The 26,273-nt window shown below is 52.4% G+C and overlaps 1 pseudogene; it reads left to right on the top strand.

Annotated features, from left to right (window-relative positions):
- The first annotated feature begins 10,753 nt into the window (after positions 1-10,753).
- On the top strand, positions 10,754-25,514 carry LOC144260383 (DGAT1/2-independent enzyme synthesizing storage lipids-like; annotated as a pseudogene).
- Positions 25,515-26,273: the final 759 nt, after the last annotated feature.

The raw sequence follows: 26,273 nt of genomic DNA, 5'->3' as shown, positions 1-26,273 counted from the left end.
TGCCCTCAACACCTCCCACCCAACTGCCCCCGACGCCCCCACCCAACTGCCCTGACACCTCCCACCCAGCTGCCCCCGACGACCCCACACAACTGCCCCTGACACCTCCCACCCAACTGCCCCCGACGCCCCCACCCAGCTGCCCCGACACGTCCCCCGCCTGCCCCCGACGCCTCCCACCCAACTGCCCCCGACGCCTCCCACCCAACTGCCCCCGACGCCCCCACCCAACTGCCCCCGACGCCCCCACCCAACTGCTCTGACACCTCCCACCCAACTGCCCCCGAAGCTCCTACCCAACTGCCCCCGACGCCCCCACCCAACTGCCCTAGACACCTCCCACCCAACTGCCCCCGACGCCCCCACCCAGCTGCCCCCGACGCCCCCACCCAACTGCCCCCGACGCCCCCACCCAACTGCCCCCGACGCCCCCACCCAACTGCCCCGACTCCCAGCTGCCCCGACACCTCCCCCGCCTGCCCTCAACACCTCCCACCCAACTGCCCACGACGCCCCCACCCAACTGCCCTGACACCTCCCACCCAGCTGCCCCCGACGACCCCACCCAACTGCCCCTGACACCTCCCACCCAACTGCCCCCGACGCCCCCACTCAGCTGCCCCGACACCTCCCCCGCCTGCCCTCGACGCCTCCCACCCAACTGCCCCCGACGCCTCCCACCCAACTGCCCCCGACGCCCCCACCCTACTGCCCCCGACGCCCCCACCCTACTGCTCTGACACCTCCCACCCAACTGTCCCCGAAGCTCCTACCCAACCGCCCCCGACGCCCCCACCCAACCGCCCTAGACACCTCCCACCCAACTGGCCCCGACGCCCCCACGCAGCTGCCCCCGACGTCCCCACGCAGCTGCCCCCGACGCCCCCACCCAGCTGCCCTGAGACCTCCCACCCAACTGCCCCCGACGCCCCCACCCAACTGCCCCGACTCCCAGCTGCCACGACACCTCCCACCCAACTGCCCCCGACGCCCCCACCCAACTGCCCTGACACCTCCCACCCAGCTGCCCCCGACGCCCCCGCCCAACTGCCCCCGACACCTCCCGCCCAACTGCCCCCGACGCCCCCGCCCAACTGCCCCCGACGCCCCCGCCCAACTGCCCCCGACGCCCCCACCCAACTGCCCCGACGCCCCCACCCAACTGCCCCCGACGCCCCCACCCAACTGCCCCGACTCCCAGCTGCCCCGACACCTCCCCCGCCTGCCCTTAACACCTGCCACCCAACTGCCCCCGACGCCCCCACCCAACTGCCCCCGACGCCCCCACCCAACTGCCCTGACACCTCCCACCCAGCTGCCCCCGACGCCCCCACCCAGCTGCCCCCACGCCCCCACCCAGCTGCCCTGACACCTCCCACCCAGCTGCCCCCGACGCCCCCACCCAGCTGCCCCCGACGCCCCCACCCAGCTGCCACGACACCTCCCCCGCCTGCCCTCGACACCTCCCACCCAACTGCCCCCGACGCCTCCCACCCAACTGCCCCCGAAGCCTCCCACCCAGCTGCCCCCGACGCCTCCCACCCAGCTGCCCCCGACGCCTCCCACCCAGCTGCCCCGACACCTCCCCCGCCTGCCCTCGACGCCTCCCACCCAACTGCCCCCGACGCCTCCCACCCAACTGCCCCCGACGCCTCCCACCCAACTCCCCCGACGCCCCCACCCAACTGCCCTGACACCTCCCACCCAACTGCCCCCAACGCCCCGACCCAGCTGCCCTGACACCTCCCACCCAACTGCCCCCGACGCCCCCACCCAACTGCCCCCGACGCCCCCACCCAACTGCCCCAACTCCCAGCTGCCCCGACACCTCCCCCGCCTGCCCTCAACACCTCCCACCCAACTGCCCTGACGCCCCCTACCCAACTGCCCCCGACGCCCCCACCCAACTGCCCTGACACCTCCCACCCAACTGCCCCCGAAGCTCCCACCCAACTGCCCCCGACGCTCCTACCCAACTGCCCCCGACGCCCCCACCCAACTGCCCCAACTCCCAGCTGCCCCGACACCTCCCCCGCCTGCCCTCAACACCTCCCACCCAACTGCCCTGACGCCCCCCACCCAACTGCCCCCAACGCCCCTACCCAACTGCCCCCGACGCCCCCACCCAACTGCCCCCTACGCCCCCACCCAACTGCCCCCGACGCCCCCACCCAACTTCCCCCGACGCCCCCACCCAACTGCCCTGACACCTCCCACCCAACTGCCCCCGACGCCCCTACCCAACTGCCCCCGACGCCCCTACCCAACTGCTCTGACACCTCCCACCCAACTGCCCCCGACGCTCCCACCCAACTGCCCCCGACGCCCCCACCCACCTGCCCCAACTCCCAGCTGCCCCGACACCTCCCCCGCCTGCCCTCAACACCTCCCACCCAACTGCCCCCGACGCCCCTACCCAGCTGCCCCCGACGCCCCCACCCAGCTGCCCCCGACGCCCCCACCCAGCTGCCCCCGACACCCCCACCCAACTGCCCCCGACGCCCCCACCCAACTGCCCCCGACTCCCAGCTACCCCGACACCTCCTCCGCCTGCCCTCAACACCTCCCACCCAACTGCCCCCGACGCCCCCACCCAACTGCCCTGACACCTCCCACCCAGCTGCCCCCGACGACCCCACACAACTGCCCCTGACACCTCCCACCCAACTGCCCCCGACGCCCCCACCCAGCTGACCCGACACCTCCCCCGCCTGCCCTCGACGCCTCCCACCCAACTGCCCCCGACGCCTCCCACCCAACTGCCCCCGACGCCCCTACCCAACTGCTCTGACACCTCCCACCCAACTGCCCCCGACGCCCCCACCCAACTGCCCCCGACGCCCCCACCCAACTGCCCCCGACAACTCCCACCCAGCTGCCCCCGACAACTCCCACCCAGCTGCCCCCGACGCCCCCACCCAGCTGCCCCCGACGCCCCCACCCAGCTGCCCCCGACGCCCCCACCCAGCTGCCCCCGACACCTCCCACCCAACTGCCCCAACTCCCAGCTGCCCCGACACCTCCCCCGCCTGCCCTCAACACCTCCCACCCAACTGCCCCCGACGCCCCCACCCAGCTGCCCCGACACGTCCCCCGCCTGCCCCCGACGCCTCCCACCCAACTGCCCCCGACGCCCCCACCCAACTGCCCCCGACGCCCCCACCCAACTGCTCTGACACCTCCCACCCAACTGCCCCCGAAGCTCCCACCCAACTGCCCCCGACGCCCCCACCCAACTGCCCTAGACACCTCCCACCCAACTGCCCCCGACGCCCCCACCCAGCTGCCCCCGACGCCCCCACCCAACTGCCCCCGACGCCCCCACCCAACTGCCCCGACTCCCAGCTGCCCCGACACCTCCCCCGCCTGCCCTCAACACCTCCCACCCAACTGCCCCCGACGCCCCCACCCAACTGCCCTGACACCTCCCACCCAGCTGCCCCCGACGCCCCCACCCAGCTGCCCCCGACGCCCCCACCCAGCTGCCCTGAGACCTCCCACCCAACTGCCCCCGACGCCCCCACCCAACTGCCCCGACTCCCAGCTGCCCCGACACCTCCCACCCAACTGCCCCCGACGCCCCCACCCAACTGCCCTGACACCTCCCACCCAGCTGCCCCCGACGCCCCCACCCAACTGCCCCCGACGCCCCCGCCCAACTGCCCCCGACACCTCCCCCGCCTGCCCCCGACGCCCCCACCCAACTGCCCCCGACGCCCCCACCCAACTGCCCCCACGCCCCCACCCAACTGCCCCCGACGCCCCCACCCAACTGCCCCGACTCCCAGCTGCCCCGACACCTCCCCCGCCTGCCCTCAACACCTCCCACCCAACTGCCCCCGACGCCCCCACCCAACTGCCCCCGACGCCCCCACCCAGCTGCCCCCGACGCCCCCACCCAGCTGCCCCCGACGCCCCCACCCAGCTGCCCCCGACGCCCCCACCCAACTGCCCCGACTCCCAGCTGCCCCGACACCTCCCCCGCCTGCCCTCAACACCTCCCACCCAACTGCCCCAGACGCCCCCACCCAACTGCCCTGACACCTCCCACCCAGCTGCCCCCGACGCCCCCACCCAACTGCCCCTGACACCTCCCACCCAACTGCCCCCGACGCCCCCACCCAGCTGCCCCGACACCTCCCCCGCCTGCCCTCGACACCTCCCACCCAACTGCCCCCGACGCCTCCCACCCAACTGCCCCCGACGCCTCCCCCGCCTGCCCTCGACGCCTCCCACCCAACTGCCCCCGACGCCCCCCACCCAACTGCCCCCGACGCCCCCCACCCAACTGCCCCCGACGCCCCCCACCCAACTGCCCTGACACCTCCCACCCAACTGCCCCCAACGCCCCGACCCAACTGCCCTGACACCTCCCACCCAACTGCCCCCGACGCCCCCACCCAACTGCCCCCGACGCCCCCACCCAACTGCCCCAACTCCCAGCTGCCCCGACACCTCCCCCGCCTGCCCTCAACACCTCCCACCCAACTGCCCCCAACGCCCCGACCCAACTGCCCTGACACCTCCCACCCACCTGCCCCCGACGCCCCCACCCAACTGCCCCCGACGCCCCCACCCACCTGCCCCAACTCCCAGCTGCCCCGACACCTCCCCCGCCTGCCCTCAACACCTCCCACCCAACTGCCCTGACGCCCCCCACCCAACTGCCCCCGACGCCCCTACCCAACTGCCCCCGACGCCCCTACCCAACTGCCCCCGACGCCCCTACCAAACTGCTCTGACACCTCCCACCCAACTGCCCCCGAAGCTCCCACCCAACTGCCCCCGACGCTCCCACCCAACTGCCCCCGACGCTCCCACCCAACTGCCCCCGACGCTCCCACCCAACTGCCCCAACTCCCAGCTGCCCCGACACCTCCCCCGCCTGCCCTCAACACCTCCCACCCAACTGCCCTGACGCCCCCCACCCAACTGCCCCCAACGCCCCTACCCAACTGCCCTGACACCTCCCACCCAACTGCCCCCGACGCCCCCACCCAACTGCCCTGACACTACTACCCAACTGCCCTGACACCTCCCACCCAACTGCCCCCGACGCCCCCACCCAACTGCCCCCGACGCCCCCACCCAACTGCTCTGACACCTCCCACCCAACTGCCCCCGACGCTCCCACCCAACTGCCCCCGACGCCCCCACCCACCTGCCCCGACTCCCAGCTGCCCCGACACCTCCCCCGCCTGCCCTCAACACCTCCCACCAAACTGCCCCCGACGCCCCCACCCAACTGCCCTGACACCTCCCACCCAGCTGCCCCCGACGACCCCACACAACTGCCCCTGACACCTCCCACCCAACTGCCCCCGACGCCCCCACCCAGCTGCCCCGACACCTCCCCCGCCTGCCCTCGACGCCTCCCACCCAACTGCCCCCGACGCCTCCCACCCAACTGCCCCCGACGCCCCCACCCAACTGCTCCCGACGCCCCCACCCAACTGCCCCCGACGCCCCCACCCAACTGCTCTGACACCTCCCACCCAACTGCCCCCGAAGCTCCTACCCAACTGCCCCAGACACCTCCCACCCAACTGCCCCCGACGCCCCCACCCAGCTGCCCCCGACACCTCCCACCCAGCTGCCCCCGACACCTCCCACCCAGCTGCCCCCGACGCCCCCACCCAGCTGCCCCCGACGCCCCCACCCAACTGCCCCCGACGCCCCCACCCAACTGCCCCCGACGCCCCCACCCAACTGCCCCCGACGCCCCCACCCAACTGCCCTGACACCTCCCACCCAACTGCCCCCGACACCTCCCACCCAACTGCCCCGACTCCCAGCTGCCCCGACACCTCCCCCGCCTGCCCTCAACACCTCCCACCCAACTGCCCCCGACGCCCCCACCCAACTGCCCTGACACCTCCCACCCAGCTGCCCCCGACGACCCCACCCAACTGCCCCTGACACCTCCCACCCAACTGCCCCCAATGCCCCCACCCAGCTGCCCCGACACCTCCCCCGCCTGCCCTCGACGCCTCCCACCCAACTGCCCCCGACGCCTCCCACCCAACTGCCCCCGACGCCCCTACCCAACTGCTCTGACACCTCCCACCCAACTGCCCCCGACGCCCCCACCCAACTGCCCCCGACGCCCCCACCCAACTGCCCCCGACGCCCCCACCCAGCTGCCCTGAGACCTCCCACCCAACTGCCCCCGACGCCCCCACCCAACTGCCCCGACTCCCAGCTGCCCCGACACCTCCCACCCAACTGCCCCCGACGCCCCCACCCAACTGCCCTGACACCTCCCACCCAACTGCCCCCGACACCTCCCGCCCAACTGCCCCCGACGCCCCCGCCCAACTGCCCCCGACACCTCCCCCGCCTGCCCCCGACGCCCCCACCCAACTGCCCCAGACACCTCCCCCGCCTGCCCCCGACGCCCCCACCCAACTGCCCCCGACGCCCCCACCCAACTGCCCCGACTCCCAGCTGCCCCGACACCTCCCCCGCCTGCCCTCAACACCTCCCACCCAACTGCCCCCGACGCCCCCACCCAACTGCCCTGACACCTCCCACCCAGCTGCCCCCGACGCCCCCACCCAGCTGCCCTGACACCTCCCACCCAGCTGCCCCCGACGCCCCCACCCAGCTGCCCCCGACGCCCCCACCCAGCTGCCCCCGACGCCCCCACCCAGCTGCCCCCGACGCCCCCACCCAGCTGCCCCCGACGCCCCCACCCAGCTGCCCCCGACGCCCCCACCCAGCTGCCCCCGACGCCCCCACCCAGCTGCCCCGACACCTCCCCCGCCTGCCCTCAACACCTCCCACCCAACTGCCCCAGACGCCCCCACCCAACTGCCCTGACACCTCCCACCCAGCTGCCCCCGACGCCCCCACCCAACTGCCCCTGACACCTCCCACCCAACTGCCCCCGACGCCCCCACCCAGCTGCCCCGACACCTCCCACCCAACTGCCCCCGACGCCTCCCACCCAACTGCCCCCTACGCCCCCCACCCAACTGCCCCCGACGCCCCCCACCCAACTGCCCCCGACGCCCCCACCCAACTCCCCCGACGCCCCCACCCAACTGCCCTGACACCTCCCACCCAACTGCCCCCAACGCCCCGACCCAACTGCCCTGACACCTCCCACCCAACTGCCCCCGACGCCCCCACCCAACTGCCCCAACTCCCAGCTGCCCCGACACCTCCCCCGCCTGCCCTCAACACCTCCCACCCAACTGCCCCCAACGCCCCGACCCAACTGCCCTGACACCTCCCACCCACCTGCCCCAGACGCCCCCACCCACCTGCCCCAGACGCCCCCACCCACCTGCCCCAGACGCCCCCACCCACCTGCCCCAACTCCCAGCTGCCCCGACACCTCCCCCGCCTGCCCTCAACACCTCCCACCCAACTGCCCTGACGCCCCCCACCCAACTGCCCCCGACGCCCCCACCCAACTGCCCTGACACCTCCCACCCAACTGCCCCCAACGCCCCGACCCAACTGCCCCCGACGCCCCCACCCAACTGCCCCCGACGCCCCCACCCAACTGCCCCCGACGCCCCCACCCAACTGCCCCAACTCCCAGCTGCCCCGACACCTCCCCCGCCTGCCCTCAACACCTCCCACCCAAATGCCCCCAACGCCCCGACCCAACTGCCCTGACACCTCCCACCCACCTGCCCCCGACGCCCCCACCCACCTGCCCCAACTCCCAGCTGCCCCGACACCTCCCCCGCCTGCCCTCAACACCTCCCACCCAACTGCCCCCGACGCCCCTACCCAACTGCCCCCGACGCCCCTACCCAACTGCTCTGACACCTCCCACCCAACTGCCCCCGAAGCTCCCACCCAACTGCCCCCGACGCCCCCACCCAACTGCCCCCGACGCCCCCACCCAACTGCCCCCGACGCCCCCACCCAACTGCCCCCGACGCCCCCACCCAACTGCCCTGACACCTCCCACCCAACTGCCCCCGACGCCCCTACCCAACTGCTCTGACACCTCCCACCCAACTGCCCCCGACGCTCCCACCCACCTGCCCCCGACGCCCCCACCCACCTGCCCCAACTCCCAGCTGCCCCGACACCTCCCCCGCCTGCCCTCAACACCTCCCACCCAACTGCCCCCGACGCCCCTACCCAGCTGCCCCCGACGCCCCCACCCAGCTGCCCCCGACGCCCCCACCCAACTGCCCCCGACGCCTCCCACCCAACTGCCCCGACGCCTCCCACCCAACTGCCCCGACGCCACCCACCCAACTGCTCTGACACCTCCCACCCAACTGCCCCCGACGCCCCCACCCACCTGCCCCCAACGCCCAAACCCAACTGCCCTGACACCACTACCCAACTGCCCTGACGCCTCCACCCAACTGCCCCCGACGCCTCCACCCAACTGCCCCCGACGCCCCCACCCAACTGCCCCCGACGCCTCCACCCAACTGCCCCCGAAGCCCCCACCCAACTGCCCCCGACGCCACCCACCCAACTGCCCCGACGCCACCCACCCAACTGCCCCGACGCCCCCACCCAACTGCCCCGACGCCCCCACCCAACTGCCCCGACGCCCCCACCCAGCTGCCCCGACTCCCAGCTGCCCCGACTCCCAGCTGCCCCAACACCCCCACCCGCCTGCCACCAAAACCCACCCAAATGCCCTGACACCTCCCACCCAACTGCCCTGACAGCCCCACCCTACTGCCCCTGACACCTCCCATCCAACTGCCCCGGACACCTCCCACCCACCTGTACTGATTCCCAACTCCCCCGACACTCCCACCCAACTGTCCTGACTCCTGACTCCCAAGTGCCCCAACACCACGAAGCCAAGTGCCACTGACACCCCTACCCAATTGTCCTGACATCCACCTGCCCCGGCTCCTCCACCCAACTGCCCCAGTACTCCGCAACTGCCCCGGGACCCCACAACTGCCCTAGCACACCCCATCACTCCCCCACCCAACACCCTCCAACTTCCCCAACACCTCCACCCAACAACCCCAATACTCCTACCCAATTGCCCTGACATCGTCACCCCACTGCCCCAACACCCCCACCCACCTGTCCTGAAATCCATCTGCCCTGGCATCCCCCACCCAAATGCCCCAAAACCCCACACAACTGCTCCCCAACCCAGCTACCCGACAGTCCCGCCCAATGTCCTGGCACCCCTACCTAACTACTCCTCCCCTACCTAATTGCCCCAATGCACCCGCCCACGACTTGACACCCTCATCCATCACTCAAGTGTCCCACCAGATACCCTCACCCAACTGCTCCAACAGACAACCCCATCCATCCCATCCACCCACCCACCATCAGACACCCCTAATCCATCTGCCTCGACATTCCCACACATCACCAACACCCCCACAAAACTGCCCCAACATCCTCACACACCAACAGACATTCTCCACCCACCACCACCACCCAAATACCCTGACACCCCCACCTATCTCACCCACAACCAGACACCCCCAGCAAGCTGTCCCAGAACCCACCACCACACACAGCCCCATCCAACTGCCCAAACATAGCCAACACACCTGCCCCAACCACCCCCACCCAACTGCCTATCTGCACCGACACCCCCCTCCCTCACCTCCTTCATAGGCTTTGGGCAGCAGATTTGGCCTGGCCATACTTCCACTATGATAGAGGGGTGGCCAGGCCAAATTTGAGTGCCCAGAAATCTGCTGCCCTAGGCAGCTGCCTAGTTTGCTTTCAACTAAAGCAGCCTCTGCCAGCACCCCGCACCCAACTGCCTAACTACCCCAACACCCTACTACCCCAGACACCATTAACTCAGCCTGTCCCAATACCCCCACCCCACCCATCTGCCCCAGTCTTCTGCCATATAGGCCAAAACTACACAAGCCCCACCCAATTGCCCCACCACATCCAACTGTCCCACTCCCACAACATCCCTCCCCCACAACTGCCCCAGGCACTTTCCCACCCAGCCCACTAACATCCTCCCACCAATCTGCCTCAAGACCCTCTGACCCAGCCCACTGCCAGGCATTCTCACATGCCAACCAACTGCCCCTTCACAGTTCCACTGATCCTAGCATTGTCCATTCTTTTGTTTGCTTTTCTCACAACTATCTCCCACACTTCCCATGTGTGTGACTCCATCCCCAAACTGCACCTTATGACTATTCATTACCTTCTCTTTCAAAACCCTCTCTAACACCCACTTCTTCTGTGAAATTCTACAAGAAATTACCAAAGACTTAAGGATAGGTTGGGGGCATTAGAGATACAGTTAATATGTATTTATCTACTATTTTTAAATAACAAACACCTATGTATAGAATATATATAAACATGGAACATATTTTGTATATCATTTGTAGTCTTAGACTCTGATCCTGAGAATGCTTACGAACATGCTTAACTTTAAGCATCTGAGTATTCCTATTGAAGTCAAGCATACATTTTTGTGGGATCAGAGCTTTGGACTGGAAGTTGCTTGGGACAGAGACAGTGTCTTAATATGTGCTTAATTACAGTGCCCAGTACAATGGGACGCAATCTAATATAAATAAAAAATAACATGTATTTATTAACCATAGTATTAGCCATATCTCAAAGTCCTAGTTTATATAGGACAGTCAGTTAATGTTAAGAACACCATTTAAATGAAATAAAAATGTTTGGAACTTCTTTGCTAGTAGTAAGAATAAAGGATAATGTCATCTTTTTCTAGTGGAAAAGCTAAGAAAGCTGCTATGATTATGAAGAGTTTTGGACTTAGTTTGTTTCATTCTCTTTTTACCAGGAGATGCTAAGCAGAAGTAAATCCAGTATTTCAGAGCAGAAACTTGTAAACTATATGACCTATCTGACTTACACATTGGAAGAATTGACTGGTCTGGAGTACCTTAAGACTATCTGGATTAGGTGTTCTACTTCTTGTCGCAGTTAATTCCATTTATAATGCTGCTTGCATTTCATATCGTTCTGTTTGGTGTTCTCTACCTTTCCAGTCTTCTTCTTCATGTTTACAAGAGAAAGAATGACCTAAAGGGGGATTATTCCAGTAAGTTATGGGACAATGGGAGGCAAATGGTGGTATGCCTCTGGGACTTGTATGGAAAGTTATGGCATGGTAAGCAAGATATTTTCTTTAAACATAAATCCAAACCCTCTTAGATAAAGTGAAGGCACTAAAGAAAACCCTGGTTCTCCAAACAAATACTAGCTGGCTACTTCCTACCCAACTTTGCCATGCTGGCTGCTCCTTTAACTATTCACTGTCTGGTTCAGTGTGACAAGGTCTTTTTTATGATAAAAAAAAATCCTGTGTCAGTGCCCTGTCATTCACTCAGACATCTGTGTTCCAAACTGATGCTTAAGCCTTTCAGTATCGTGAACACTCACTGCTATATTTGAATTGAAATCACTTTCCCTGAGAAACTAAATCTTACAGACTTGAGAAAGAGCATTTAACAGTCCTAGGGCTAATATGGTATCCCTCCAGTACTGTCTTTTAATGACAACTTTTACAGATCGTGCCCCATTGCATTAGCTTAATATTTCAAAGGACACCGATTCTTGGGTGATCCAGTGGTATCTAGCTTTGCAGCTGTATGCCTTCCAGGTGCAGGTATGGACATCTTGGTGAGATTGCTTATGGGGAGTAGAACACCAGCCATCCAAGTGGGGAGGTATGTAGTGGGTGGTACAAACACTTTGGACCCCAAAGAAAGGTGCTCTTGGACCTGGTTCACCACACCAAACCCCCAGTTTCTGTAAAAAGCAAGGCAATATCCACCTAGATCTCTTTGCCTCTCGCAATGAATGGCTAACCTTTCACCCCCACCCCCACCCCTGATCTTGTTCATGATTCCCAGAACCCCAGGTCTCTCAGGCAGGATCTCTTCTATCCCAATGATCTCAGGGTCATATTCATGTTTCCTATCCTTCCCCACTTCACAGAATCATAAAGGCTGGAGCGCACTGAGCAGATGAGATGGCTTCACAATAGCTATTGTGAAGCCAAAACAGTTTGCTGTGCAGGTTTATTTCCTTCTTACACAGTTCCTTCAGTAACAACATCACCTTATAATCAACATTACTTTGATATCAGTGACATAGCAAATGAGAAGTTAATCTTTGGCACAGTTTCCTCTAAAACTTCCTGCTGGTATCTAGTAAGGAACTTATGTTAAATCACAGCATGATGGGTAGAACACTAATTGCACTTTGTGTACTTGACAGGTTATGAGCTTCATGGTGTGGAAAAAATCCCAGAAGGACCAGGGCTGATTATTTATTACCATGGTGCCACTCCTATAGACTATTTGTACTTTATGGCTAGATTATGTAACCAGAAGGGCAGACTCTGCCATTCAGTAGCTGATCATTTCACCTTTAAAATACCAGGTAAAGCACTTTCATTGTACTGGGCAGGTGAAGGGAAGGGAGGAGAGTTAAAAATATTTTAAATTCAAAGATACTTGGAGAAATTCATACATTAATACTAGAGATACGTACATCAGTATAGGCATTCAGGTTGCTTTCCAGTGTGTACTACAAAAAATAGTGTAATTACAAATGTTTGAGGAAGTCTGAGGTCTCCTGAAGTTCGTAATAGCTATTGGTTCACAGATTTCCAAAAACTTTGCATGTGGCATTAACATAAAGAAGAGGCAGTGTCCTTTCTTCTCTTAAGTATCCCACTTAATATTTTTGGTAAAATTAAGGCTGTTGTAAGTGAAAAGAATACATTATTAAGCTAGTTTTATTATTGACTTTCAAAGTTGTAAACTATATATAAATAGGGCCCTACCAATTCATGGCCCATGAAATCTGGTATCTCTTGTGAAATCTGGTCTTTTGTGTACTTTTACTCTATACTATATAGATTTTACAGAGGAGACAGCGTTTTTCAAACTGGGGGTCCCAACCCAAAAGCGGGTCTTGGGGAGGGTCATAGGGTTAATGTAGGGGGGCCGCCCAGCTCTGCAGGCAGCAGCGCAGAAATAAGGGTGGCAGGATATGGTATTGCCACTCTTACTTCTGCTCTGCCTTCAGAGCCAGAGAGTGGCAGCTTCTGGCTGGGCGACCAGCGCCAAAGGCAGTGCCTTGCCAGCAGCAGTACGGGTGGCAATACCATACCTTATTTCATATTAACCTTGTGACCCCCCCCCCCGACAACCTCCTTTTAAATTTCAAATTTAAATATCAGAAATCATTAAATTTATGATTTTTTAAATCTTATGGCCATGAAATTGACCAAAGTGGACCGTGATTTTGGTAGGGCCCTATATAGAAACTATTCTAATAAATAAACTTTTTGTATCAGCATGATAAAATTGTATATGTTATATTTTACTTATGTAGGAATGTGTGTTATGTATCAACATTCTTCCCCTTCAGACATTGTCCCCCCTTGTCCTCCAAGTGTTCATATTAACTTTCACTTTCTATTCTATTCAATAGATGTTTTTATGCTGCACTCATCACTAGTATCTGAGTGCCTTCCAGCAGTGCATTAAGCCACGTCACTACATATCTGTCACATGTTGTTTGTTCTCTCATCATCTCCCCAGAGGGAGAAATGCGTGCAGCGGAGTGTCTTATTTTGGTAGGGTGTGACTTTTTATATATGTGTGTATACATACATACATATACACATATACATATATACACACACACACATATAATTGTTACTATGTGTTTATATTAGAGAAGGCAAAGTCAAAGAAATGCACCTTGCACCTGAATTGATGATGTTTATGATAGTCCTTAGTTCTTGGGGGAGTTCATTCCAAAGTCTCAGGCTCCCCACAGAGAAAGTTTTGTCTCCTGCACAGACAAGTTTTACTCCTATTGTTGAGAATTCCATTGTGCCAGAGGAGTGCAGTCATCAGCCATGGTCTTCCTTCGAGAACTTTAGATGGTTTTTCACATATCCTGGACCCAGGTCATGGAGTTCTTTGAAGATCAGGACTGAGACCTTGAACTTGATTCAATATTCTATTCAATATGCTATTGGAAGTCAGTCTAGAGAGTGGAGGACAGATTTGATATCTTCCCGGTAGCCTGTGTTGCTGAAGAGATGCACTGTGGCATTCTGTACTAGCTGGAGTTTCCTAAATGCTGACGTTTTCATGCCCAGGTATATTGCATTTCTGTTAGCTAGCCAGGAGGTGATAAAGGCATGAATAACTGAGGCCAGGTCTTCATAGAATCATAGAACTGTAGGGCTGGAAGGGACCTTGAGAGATCATCAATTCCAGCACCCTGTGCTAAGGCAGGACCAAGTTAGCCTAGACCATCCCTGACAGGTGTTTGCCCAACCTGTTCTTAATAACCTCCCAGTAATGGGGATTCCACAACCTCCCTTGGAAGCCTATTCCAAAACTTAATGACCCCTATCGTTAGGAAGTTTTTCCTAATATCTAACTTAAATCTCCTTTGCTGCAGATAATTCATTACATCTTGTCTTACCTTGAGTGGACATGGAGAGCAGTTGATCACTGTCCTATTTGCAACAGTCCTTCACATATTTGACGACTATTACCAGGTCCCCTCCTCAGTCTTCTTTTCTCAAGACTAAACATGCCCAGTCTTTTTAGCCTTCCTCGTAGGTCAGGTTTGCTGAGCCTTTTATCATTTTTGTTGCTCTCCTCTGGACTTATTCTAATTTATCCATATCTTTCCTAAAGTGTGGCATCCAGAATTGGACAGTTATCCAGCTGAGGCCTCACCAGTGCCAAGTAGTGCGGGCCATTTACCTCCCATGTCTTACATAAGAAACTCCTGTTAATACACCCCAGAATGATGTTAACCTTTTTCACAACTGCATCACATTGTTCGCTCATATTCAATTTGTGATGCACTATAAACCCCAGATCCTTTTCAGCAGGACTACCACCTAGCCAGTTATTCCCTATTTTGTAGTTGTGCATTTGATTCACCGCTCATCTAAGTCTTTGGAAACCACCAGTAATAGAGCGGGGATGAATTTACCTGGCACTTTTTTATGTATGTCAGCACTTTTTCTGGAATAGGTATATTTCAAGTTTTCTTGAATTGTATCTTTCAGCTGACGTTCTAAAAGACATCAGCTTGCACTGATCAGGGCTGCTCACTACCAAATTCCTCTGGTAGTATTCTAGCCATCTTAGCTGTTTTATTCATTGTAGGACAAAGGCCTCTCTTGACAGTAACCTTGGCCATCATACTATAGTATACTGTACAACAGAAACAACATGTGAGGAGGAGACGTGGGGGTCGCATGCCCCCCCCGATTACTAGGTCACATAGTGCAGCCAGGCCCCCTCCCTGCAGGGCAGCTGAGCCAGTGAGCTGCGAGCTGCACCAGGCAAGGAGAAGCAGAGGTGAAAGAATAGCCTGGGAGCTGCAGGAGGGGCTGCTGCTTTCCGGGAGGGGGGCACTGCTTTCCGGGTGGGGATGCAGCCTCAAGGGGCGTGACTCCAGCTGTTCCATGGTTGTGGCCCCCGCCGCCATCAGCAGGCATTGGCCATCTCTGCTGTTCTATGCAATATAGGTTCTTATAGTGACCTCACCACCATAGTGTCTAAGCGCCTTCCAGTAGTGCATTAAGTGGTGTGACTAACATCGCTTGCAGTTTGTCACATGTTTATTCTCTCACACTCTTCTCAGGGAAACAATTTTGTGTACAGTGTAGTGTTCTGTTGCAGTAGGGGTTTTTGTTGTTTCTCTTTTTTTTTTTTTTAATCTACACAGTGCTATGTTTATTATATTAGAGAAAGCAAGGTGGAAGAAATGCACCTTACACTTGGTGCTGAAGATGGGGAGGTCTGTGATAGTCCTTAGTTCCTATGAGAGTTCATTCTACAGTCTCAGACCAGCCCTCAAGAAAGCCTGGTTTGCACAGATGAGTTTTACCTTTAAGGTGGAATGTTTCATTGTGCTGAGAAGTGACATTGCTGACCACAGTCTTCAGCTGTGCCACTGAGCACCTTGAAGATAAGAACTGAGTCCTTGAATGTGACTTGATATTCTACGGAAAGCCAGTGTAGAGTGGAGGATAGGTTTGACGTGATCACTGTAGCCCATGTTGCTGAGGAGATGTGCTGGAGCATTCCATACTAGTTGAATTTCCCTAAGGACTGATGGCTTCATGCCCAGGTTGTAGCCAGAACTTTGCTATAGTTTGACGTGCAAATGCCTTTCCATACAATGGTGGCTGAACATGTCAGAGTGTCAGTGTCAATTATATGGGAGGATTTTGTTATGCTAGACTTGTTGCTACTGACTATAACAAAATGTCTTGTTTGATCGATATTTAAAGTGTAGCCAACTATACAAAATTGGTTGACTGTGAGGACTAAAGGGGCAAATTGTGTGGACTACCAATAGGTGGCTTATTAGATCTGTCTTCATTACTACCCTGGTTGTCTGGTCATCCCAGGCACTGATGTCTGGATAAGAAACATCCAGTTCACACAACTTTCCAATTGTATATTAACAAAAATCAAACAATAACATAAAATATAAACAAATCAAATTAAGATTAATCAAGTTAGTATTAATTTACCAATCTAATTATCAGGTTAATTACTGCCAAATACAATCATTCCATATCTGCTTTATCTAATAATTTGGGAAGGTAGCATACCTTTTTTAGCTATCAGCCTTAAAATAACAGGGTACTATCAATCTAAGACCTGTTGATATTACAGTAAAAAAGCTATGTTAAAAGAACATTAAGGTTGAAAAATCAAGCAGTCAAAAGTCAGGAAATGTCAGAATTAAGGTTGCTCGTGCAACGTTACTTTGTCCTCCTTGTGCGCACACATTATGATACAGTCTCTAATTACATGATCATATACTATTTTCCCACAAGACCTCTGCCTTATTCAGTGCACAAAATAGATTATGCTCTGAAAATGCATTAGAGTTGTGTAGGCTGTTGGTTGTAAGACCCTGTCCCTATTTGTTGCAGATGTTGGAAAGTGTGTTGTGAAGGAGGTAGGGGGCTGCAGAAAGAGAAGGGGAGGTCTCCTAGTTAAGGCAGCTGAATACCACTCTGGAGAATTAGATTCTATCCCTGCCTCTGCCACAGACTTCCTATGTGATTCTGGGCAAGTCATTTAAACCAAACTTTTCACAGGGGGTCACTAATTGTGTTTTGCATTTTCAGGGCACCCAGTTTGAGATCCTAGGACTGATTTGCAAAAGTGCTGAGCATTCACAGCTCATCTGAAGTCATTGGGAACTGTGCTCTGAACATATAAAGTGATATAGAATGCTAAATACTCTGAAAAATCGGGCCATATCTTTTCCAAATTGGGCACTTCAAATTAGTGGACACTTCAGAGCTTAATTTCTCTGTACCTCTGTTCCTCATCTGTAAAATGAGGATAATAATAGTGCCTCATCTCACAGGATTATTATGAAGATATATTCTTCAAATTCTGTGCAGCACTCAGATACTGAAGTGATGAATGCCTGTGATGGGTATACAAACCTGGCACTGGCCAAGTGAGGGTTAAGGAACAGCTCTGGGCCAGACTGTTCAGCCCCACCTCAATCTTCAATGAGTGGGATGGCCTAAAGGGGAGAACCATAGCTAAAGTAGTGGCATATCTGGGAGAAGACCATCTACCAGAGAAAAGGTTAATTAAGAGCAGGGATTGCTCAAACAATTACTTCCTGCTGGAGCCCTCTGAGGGGAAGGTGGGCCTGATGCAGAATGATTACTTTGGCACTATTACCAATGACTCACCTGTGGGGGCTGCGCAGGCCTATGACCTGCCAGAGGCTTCCTAAAGGAAAAGAATCTTGTGTGTTTGGTTGTTTTCCCTTAGATCTTTGATAGCCCAGGAAAGAGCAGACTTCCACAGGACTCAGTCAGAGGGCTGAGTCTCCCACACCCAGATCCATGCTGTTGACCAGCCAGGCATTGCTGACCAAAGGCTGGGTGTATTCAACACACTGTCACACCCTAAGGGGGCACTATGGGAGACCAACCCCAATAGCAATGCCATGAATTTTCCCAGGGCTTTTTTTATAATGTAGTATTCAGAGCAGGGTCTGAAGAATGCATGATGAGTACGTCATGTGGCCATTAACTGAATGATGACACAGCTAAAACAAAATACTGAATAATTACCTATCCAATGCATCTATGCTGTACATGCTGAGGCAGGAGTCCTTTGGGAAAAAAATAGTTTGTGGTCACATAATTAGAGACTGTATCATAAGTATACTTATGGTGGGGGGCAAATTAAGGTTTCAGAGGCATCCTTAAGTATGGCATTTCTTTATTAGTGCTTGACTTTGCAAACTTAGCATTTTTTGTATGTAACTCCCTGAGGTTTTACAAATGCACAATTCAAAATAAATAGAAATTTCATAATGAGTCATCAAATTCTGTACATAAGTCATCAGCATGGTTGGCTCCTTCAGATCTACAGTATAGACTTCTGCCACTTGAGCTAATAGAGTAACTGATAGCAGTAGTAGGTTGTCATCCTTTCAGTGGACAAGCCACTAGAGGGAAATGAGACATACATTTTGCCAGGTGGTTTTAGAGATATTTGCTGACAGCAGAGACATATTGAGACTCAGGAATTTTACATTTCAGTCCAGGCTTTGGTGAGGAGTGTGTTATAGTGGTAACAGATCCTTCTACATCTAGCCTGAAACCTCCTATTTCTGTCCCCTCCAGTCGAGCCTTTCCCCAGCCTTCTCCACCTTCCAGCCTGTTTCAGTCCTCCCGCTCAGCTCCCTTTCCATCCCAGCTTTTGTCTGTCTCCCACCCAGACTCCTCACTCCTCTGCGTCTAGTCCAGCAACTTCCTTATCTTCCATGCTGCTTGAGCACCAGCAGTGGGGAGACTGAGAGTACAGGCAAGATGATATCCTTGCCTTCAATTTCAATCCCTAGCAACACAACAATTGCCAGTAGCTGGGGTGAGCAGCTCCAGGAAGAGTTCTGCTCAGCTCCAGGATGGAGAATACTAAATAGCTCTGAGGGGATAGCGCATGTGCAGTCTAGTTAACACGTGGCATCTTCACTTACTTTGTCAGTCAGTCATGCACACAAAGGAAAATCCCTTGTTATGACTAAGCAATTGTTCTTTTCCACAGACAGGTATTTAAGTTCTCTCTTTATATTTTGGTTCTCATTGACTATCAGCAATTCAACTTTAACAAAATTCCCTAAGACATAAATCTGGGGGAAAGGTTAGACTAATGCTATCAGAAAAAAAGGTCTGTTACTCTTACAAATCATGGGGTTCAGTTTTCACATGCAGGCTTATCTGCTTCACATGATGTTTAGCCACTTTTTTTTTTTGTAAGGTAAGCAGTTCTTAATGTAAGGTGGTCTAGAGTTCCTTTATAATGTAAGCTGGACACATTTCTTACAGGTATTAAACTGCTTTTAGATATTTTTGGTGTGATGCATGGTGGAAGAGAAGAATGTGTTCAAATTCTGAAGAATGGCCACTTATTGGGTGTGTCGCCAGGCGGAGTTCGAGAAGCATTCTTTAGTGATGAAAACTACAACCTCTTGTGGGGTAATCGCAAAGGCTTTGCTCAGGTGGCTATAGATGCAAAAGTGGTAAGTACCACCTCCTGCATGTACATACAGACATATTTTATTCTTGAATATGGGATCCACAGACTAACAAAATAGTTGTTTTTAAGTATGTATTATAAAATAATGGATGTCTCTTGCCCACAGTGTCAGAGGGCGTTTCTTCGGCTACCCCATGAGCAGCGCTGACTAGCCTGTTTTCATGGCCTCTCACTCAAAAACACACAGACAGTCTGTTTCTTTTCCACCACATGAACCTTTAATCCTTGCTTTCTAAACAGTATTGGATATAGCACAGGTATTGAGCAGGAGGAGCCTGTCACAAAGCTTTCTTTACCTTCTGAGCTTTTCATGACTGCCTGTTCCTCCCAAATATATATCCACCCAGTTACTGAGTCAATTGTCTCATTAGCCCAGTAGTTACCACCAAAGGTCAGTAATCCCCACTAGGAACATACTGATTGACTCCAGTCAAACCTGCAGCCTTCTCTGTGCTGCAGCACCTTCAGTGAACAGGGGACTACAGCCAGCACACAATCACACAGTCTATACCTTCATGTTCACCCCTTTTACAAAAATATGATAAATTTTGTAAAAAGTATGCTCTGTGAGGCATCATTTGAAAACTCACAATTTGCTGATCATTATTGTCCTGGTAAAATATGTGTGGCAACATTGCATGTCAAGTTATAAGATTCCTCTCTGTGGTATCACTGACATGTTCCACGTCTGGGGAGCAGCCACAAACCAGTTCCTCGGAGACAAAAGGCTAGCCGATTCCTCAGCTGGGTGTCAACAAAATCAAATGGACCATCAGCTGGTTAAGTGGTCATACTTTGGCAGGAAAGAGGATGTGTGAAAAAATTTATATCTTCACAAAGAAACAACTGGGGGTTCCTATCCTGAACCTCAGCTGGAGATGATCCTCAAGGAGGGGGAAAAATTATAAGAAGGGAGAGCAGCTGCCCAAAATTATCTCTCCCTTTCTCTCTAATCATCCACAACACCTGAAGAAAAAAAGAAATAGCTTTGGACTGGGAGAAGGATCCTGACTGAAAGAAATTCAGCTGGTAAAACTGCTGAAATATGTGGTGAGAGAGACCTGGGCTTTGAATTCACTTAGCTTGTTAAGTTAGGCATTAGTCACCTTTTACTTTTATTTTTTTGTAACCAGTTCTGACTTTTATGCCTCGTTACTTGTAATTACTTAAAATCTATCTTTTTGTAGTTAATAAATTTGTTTTATTATTTTATCTAAACCAGTGGTTCTCAAACTTTGTACTAGTGACCCCTTTCACACAGCAAGCCTCTGAGTGCGACCTCCCCTTATGAATCAAAACCACTTTTTTATATATTTAGCACCATTATAAATGCTGGAGGCAAAGTGGGGTTTGGGGTGGAGGCTGACAGCTTGCAACTCCCCATGTAATAACCTCGCAACCCCCTGAGGGGTTCTGAGCCCCAGTTTGAGAACCCCTGATCTAAACCAGTGTGTTTGGACTGAAATGTTTGGGAAACTCCATTTGGGATAACGGGATTTGTGCATATCATTTTCTATTAATAAAATGACATACTTTATATGAGCATGTATTGTTAAAGAGCGAGGTGGGCAGTTCAAGACGTAATTTCTGGGAAAGTCTAGGACTGGGAACTTGCTGGTGTTTCTCTGCAGTGTAATTCGTGAGTGGCTGGCTATAGTACTCATACACTATAACTGGGAGTAACTTACATGCTGTAGGCTGTGTGTGAGCAGACCAGAAGTGGTAACTGGCAGAGCAAAGTAGTGTAAAAGGCACCCCAGGGTGGAGAACTGAGGGGACACAGCTGTTCATGGTCCAGATTATACCCTTGGTAATGTCAGTGACATAACTGAAATTCAAACTCAGTTAACATTTTTATTTTCATATCAAACCTGAACAGAGATAGCAACATAGCTTGATAAATACACAACCACAACTCTGTGGCAAGCACAACAGCAGGCTTGTCAAACTCTGAGACTGCTCTTTTGTACACAAGAGCAATCTGAATAGAACATTTCAGTGTTTCAATTAATCATCTCCAATCAAGTAATATATTACTTACCTGTCAAGCAATAGTCTCATTTGTTATATAGTCTTGACATTTTAGGCAAAACCACCAAAAAAAAAAAAAATCCACCAGGATTATATCTCTGAAGCAGTCTCTTTGGAATGGTTCAGTGCTATTTATGGAATCTGTTCTTTCTGCTTCTAAATGTTATGCTGATAACCAATGTTGTTTTAGTGTTTGTGTACTTGGGGACCCTATCCAACACCCCTTTAAATCAATGGAAAGATTCTTATTCAGAATTTCCCCATTTAAGTTAGATCAGGCCCATGGTACATAACTAGCTGTAGTTTTTCTAAGCAAACACAACACTACTTTCATTTACTAATACAAATTTACCAGTTTCATTTCAATTTAGTGAGATGATAACATTTGCTATGACCATGTGATATAGATGGAATGCCTCTCTAGTTCAGAAATGAACTATATTTTTAAAAATTAAAAAAAAATGAACTAATTTTTAAAAAAAATTAGAGTGAAATGTTGTCCAAATCCTCACCACTTTTTTCTCGTTTATTAGCCCATCATCCCTATGTTCACACAGAATCTTCGGGAAGGATATAGGACACTTGGAAAAATATGTAAGATATAATACATATGTATCCCTTAAAGTTTAGAATTTTTTAAATATGTGCAATATCTACTATATGTCAGAAATATACTTGTAAAACTATGGAGACTTCTGTTCTGTTTTAACTCTGGTAACTTTTTTTTGGTATTATTATTGTATTAATACGGGTGCATACTAAATATGCATGAGATAAAGCAAGGGTAAGTAGAGGGTTTGTTTCAGCACCACCACCCAAGATTCTATGCTCTGCAAATTGTCTTGCTTATTTTGTCATGGCTTTGGTAAAATTGTCACTTGCAAACTAAGCAATCCAGGCATTATTTGGATTCAGGGACTCAGCTAGCTTTTAACCTATTGCTTATCATTTACAATTTGTTTTTAAACTCACAGGGTCATTTAGGTGGCTTTATGAATATTCTCGACTGCCAGTAGTTCCCCTATACGGAGGGTTCCCAGTTAAATTTCGCACATATATTGGAGATCCCATACCATATGATCCAAATGTAACTGCTGCGGAACTAGCTGAAAAGGTACAGTAATTTGATTTTCTGAATAGTCAAATCTCCAGTATTCTGTATGTAAATTGTTGCTTTTCAAGGGTAAAAGGCAAAAATAAAATGTCTGTTAGTTTTTTGTAAAGTAAATCTTTTTTATAGTCATGTCATCTGTTACACAGTGAACTGTTGCCCACTAACAGACTCCAGTGACTGTAATTGGTAATCTGTGGCTGCCATTGGCTCCTGACCTCATTGTCTTAAATTGTCATAATTCTTCATAGATTTGTACATTGTTTTAATTAGAGCAGGTAAAAAAAAATTATGATGGAACAGTTTTGTGATAGGAAATGCTGATTCAACTAAATCAAAAACTTTTGTGGGAATGTATCGATTTCATAAATTTTTTTTGACAATATTTTCAAAGCAATTCATTTTGACTTGATTATTTTGCTATAGCTATAAAACATTTTCATATGGTTGTGCTGATATTTCTGAAAAAGGGTTTCTGGAAATTTTTGTTTGGCAGGAAAGTTTGAAATTTCTCTTTTCTTCATTCCAATTGGGACAAAAGGCAATTTTGAAATGTCATAATTTCCTGTGGAATGGAAATTGAGTTTCAACCAACTCTAGTTTTAATCTCATAACCCTCCTCCCTGCCACTCTCCCTCATAATTTATACCAGAGGTTTCCAAACAGTGATACACAAAGTACTTGCTGGTTATTTATGTAGAGCTACCACCAATGCTGGTTGGACTTGTTACCAGCTGCTAAATTACGTTGAAAGAAGTAAACATTTCATTAAAAGCTTTCCCAATTTCTTTTCCATGGAAGCTATTAGCTTGTCACAGGGATGTTATCTGGTTTCAAAAGAGAAGGGAGGTGATTCACATAATTATGACTCAGAGTGAAAGGGTTTAGGAAACCTATTTTATACTATTCAGTGGAGTGGAAAACATGATGCAAAGGCAGTCAGTTTCAGGCAACTTGAATACTGTCTGCAGGCAACTGGCCTCTTTAAAGGGAGATGAGGCCAGCCCCACCTGTGCAATAATGAATTAGCATCTTCCCAGACTGAAGGGTAGAGATAAGGAAGCCAGCTGATGCTCTATTAAGCACCTGAGCCTTATAAAAGGACAGAGGCATCAGTCTGGGATTGGAACTACACAGAGCAGAAATAGGCAAAGGTTTCATAACAACTCAGCCTATCTCAGTGGTTCTCAAAACCGGTCCGCCGCTTGTTCAGGGAAAGCCCCTGGCGGGCCAGACCAGTTTGTTTACTTGCCGCGTCCGCAGATTCGGCCAATTGCGGCTCCCAGTGGCCACGGTTCGCCGCTCAGGCCAATGGGGGCTGCGGGAAGCGGCGCGGGCCAAGGGATGTGTTGGCTGCCCTTCTCGCAGCCCCCATTGGCCTGGAGCGGCAAGCCGCGATTGGCCGAACCTGCGGACGCAGCAGGTAAACAAACCAGCCCGGCCTGCCAGGGGCTTTCCCTGCACAAGCAGCGGACTGGCTTTGAGAACCACTGGCCTATCTGACACATCTACTATTTAAATCCTACCTCTAAACCTCATGAATACATAGCAGAGCCCTTCAAAATATGTAGCAAAGGACCAGAATCCATAGTCTATTTTTGCTTTCAAAAATAGACTATCACACCTCTGAAAACGATAAACATTTTTCAGTTCTTAATATATGGACCTACTGAATTCCAGCATTCCCAACCGTTACTGTCTGCCACTCAGTTGCTCCCTTAAATATTTCAGTTTTTCCTCCCAGGTTGCCTCTTCTGCATGGGGGAATAACTCCCTGACAAAATTTGATCAGCCACAACCTCATCCTTCTTCAAATTCCTCCTTAAAACTCTCCACTGCCACAATGCTTACAAAAGCCAGCATGCTAATCATAGCTAGTTAGATGACAAGCTATGATTATTACTCTTCACCTATCCTTTTCCTACACCCTTCCTATAAAACCAATTTTAAAAATGCACATAACTGTAAGCAAAGATGAACCAATTCTTCCTGTTATTCATTTGGCTTTGTGCATATCCCCATCCCCTACTTTTCATGTGTTTGTCTCTTTAGATAATAAATCAGGGCAAAGGTTCTCTCTTTTTCTGTTTGTACAGGTCTCAGTAATGATTGGGGCCTTTGGTACTAACACAGTATAAATGTTTACTACCACTACTATTTACAGATGGCTCTAACAATTTTTACTTCCATACAACAAATAATCTGAATATACATTATTCTATCTTCCCTTCAGATAGTCAGTAAATTCAGTACAGGCATGGTCTGCTCCCCTCCAGACTTTCCAAGCCTCCCTTTACTTAATCTCTTTCTCCATTCTCTCCTAGGTTATTTGCTAGTACGGCCTGACAAAGAGTTCACATGCATAGCTAACACTGGGCGTGAACAGGATATAGGGCACAATCCCACAGTGAGCTCCGTGAGGGCACACCCCATTGCAGGATTGGGATCAGCATTGGAGGCTTTTAACAGCTAAATATTAAATACTTTCTCATCATGGGTTTTAAAGGATTTTGAGGGGGATTCCTCCCCTCCCCCCCAACAGCATTTTCCAGAGACTATTAAAAATACAGACTAATAACAGACTAACACGGCTGCTACTCTTTAACCTATTAAAAATATGTATCTTTAGCAAGCATGATAGTGATTCTGTGAGCTGCAGTGTTCTTATAAAGAAGTAAAATTCTCTGTTCCTTCTTCTTTCTTTCCCTTAACAGACAAAGACTGCAATCCAATCTCTGAGAGACAGGCACCAAAAAACACCAGGAAATATACTAAGAGCTCTATTGGAACGATTTGATAAACATCAGAAAGATGACTAGTGTGTTTAAATATGCTGAAACATTTACGCATTTGGTAGTAAAAGATCTTTATAATTGCATATGTTACTGTAACTTGTGATTTCTTTTAAGAAGCATCATCATTAATTCTTCAATAATTATTGCTGTGTCTCACCTGATGTGCTCTGGACATAAACAGTACCTTTCCTACCTGCAGAAACAGGCTAAAAAATTTTTTTTGTGTGTGTGGTGTTGATTTCCCCATATAAAGCAGATCACTTCCAGCTATAGTTGGTTTCCCCCCTTTGCTAAAGGCTTGTCTACACAGGGAAACTTTCTGGATTAGCTCCACTTGTGGATGCTCTATTTTAGACCAAAAGTCACCTTGTTCCAGAAAAATGTGTGTGCTGAGTGCTAAATAAGTATGCTGAGCAGACTAAAATTTAGCAAGAATGTTTGAAACAGCATTTGGTTGGCTAGTGCTCTTTTGCTCATATTTTTCCATTATTCCTGTGGTAATGCCTTTTACTGCAATGTTGTAATTTATGTTGCAGAAGATTTTCCTTACTGTGAATTTCTAGTTTGTAATTTATTTGTCTTTGACTTAAACTTGAAGGGTTGGAATTTAAGCAGTGAAGATCAATATTCTTTATGCAGAAAGCGCAAGAAACTTAACTACAGTCACTTGTCTGTTTCCAGTCAAGGGAAGACAGGTACCTATATAATGTTAGAAAATACATTAGATAGTAAGTATCCAATTATCCTATTGCTCTATGGAGATTTTACCCAAACAAGTAGGAA

Source organism: Eretmochelys imbricata, chromosome 2, assembly GCF_965152235.1.
Source record: "Eretmochelys imbricata isolate rEreImb1 chromosome 2, rEreImb1.hap1, whole genome shotgun sequence".
NCBI lineage: Eukaryota > Metazoa > Chordata > Testudines > Cheloniidae > Eretmochelys > Eretmochelys imbricata.
The sequence above is the reverse complement of the archived record's forward strand: the minus strand, read 5'-3'. Positions and strand labels throughout refer to the sequence as shown.